Genomic DNA, 1,170 nt, shown 5'->3' with positions numbered 1-1,170 from the left:
AATATGAAAAGTTTGGAAAGAAATAATATATTTAGTAATCGATTCATTTGGAGAAGCAAGGTATCGATCCCGTACTTCCCACATGGGAAGCTCTACCATCTGAGCTACATCCCCACGATTCTTACATCAGATGTCCTGTCATCAATAATTGTGAAAATGAAAAAAATATCTCCGCTCATTATGTCATAAATAAGGAAAGATTGAACGGAAATAAAATATTAATAACAAATAGTTTCTTTAAGAGATGCAGGGTATCTCGATCTGCATACCTCTGCATGCTAAGTGAGCGCTGTACGAGCTACATCCCCACAATACTTGCGTCACAAAACCCTATATTTTCCGTCATCAATAATAGTGAAAAATGAAGAAATATTGCTACTCAACATGTCATGACTAAGGAAAAATTGAAAAGAAATAACATACTTAATAATGGTTAGTATTAGTTTGGAGATGCGGGGTATCAATCCCTGTACCTTTCACATGCAAAGTGAGTGCTCTACCATCTGAGGTACATCCCCACGACACTTATGTCACAAAACCCTAAACATTTCGTCATCAATAATAGATCAAAAATGGGAGAAAATTAGATATAATTTATGAATCATTTCGACATAGAATGCATTGATATTATTTTAGATTATTTTAGGCTTATCATTCACATTCACAATTTCTTGGGAATGTATGTATTTTATAACTTGTGTCATTTTATTGTATTTCTTTACTTCGTTTTATTTTACAATCTCTCTTGAAGGGGCATTTCGAGAATCGAACTCGAGACCTCTCGCACCCAAAGCGAGAATCATACCACTAGACCAAATGCCCTTGTTATGCCACTTAAAACGTATGTATGAATCCTTGGGCCTAGGTATTAAGGTCGTATTTTGTCGTATTGCAGAAAACACATGAAGTTCTCGATGCACTTGAACTGAAGCCTTGGATGTAGAATGTGTCTTGGAGAACAAAACAAGAACATAATAAGAACAAAGAGCTTTCTACTAGATCTGCTTAAGATTTGGATAGGCATACTTAGCGAAAATGGGAAACATGAAATGATATTAAGAGCATTATCATTATAATTTTAATGGCCTTAATTTTTTTTTTCTTCTTTCTTTTTTTCTTTATTTCCTAAGATGGTAAGTATAATACGAACAAAAAGTTTATATAAATATG

At 33.7% G+C, this 1,170-nt stretch overlaps 1 non-coding gene across 1 annotated transcript; it reads right to left on the bottom strand.

Annotated features, from left to right (window-relative positions):
• Nucleotides 1-750: 750 nt before the first annotated feature.
• TRNAP-UGG (transfer RNA proline (anticodon UGG)) lies at nt 751-822 on the bottom strand. Its single transcript has one exon. It is a non-coding gene; the product is annotated as a tRNA-Pro (tRNA).
• Between the last annotated feature and the right edge of the window lie 348 nt (nt 823-1,170).

The sequence above is a fragment of the Cucurbita pepo genome, chromosome 3 (genome assembly GCF_057944985.1).
Source record: "Cucurbita pepo subsp. pepo isolate OVF chromosome 3, ASM5794498v1, whole genome shotgun sequence".
Taxonomy (NCBI): domain Eukaryota; kingdom Viridiplantae; phylum Streptophyta; class Magnoliopsida; order Cucurbitales; family Cucurbitaceae; genus Cucurbita; species Cucurbita pepo.
This window is presented reverse-complemented; position numbering and strand designations above follow the sequence as displayed.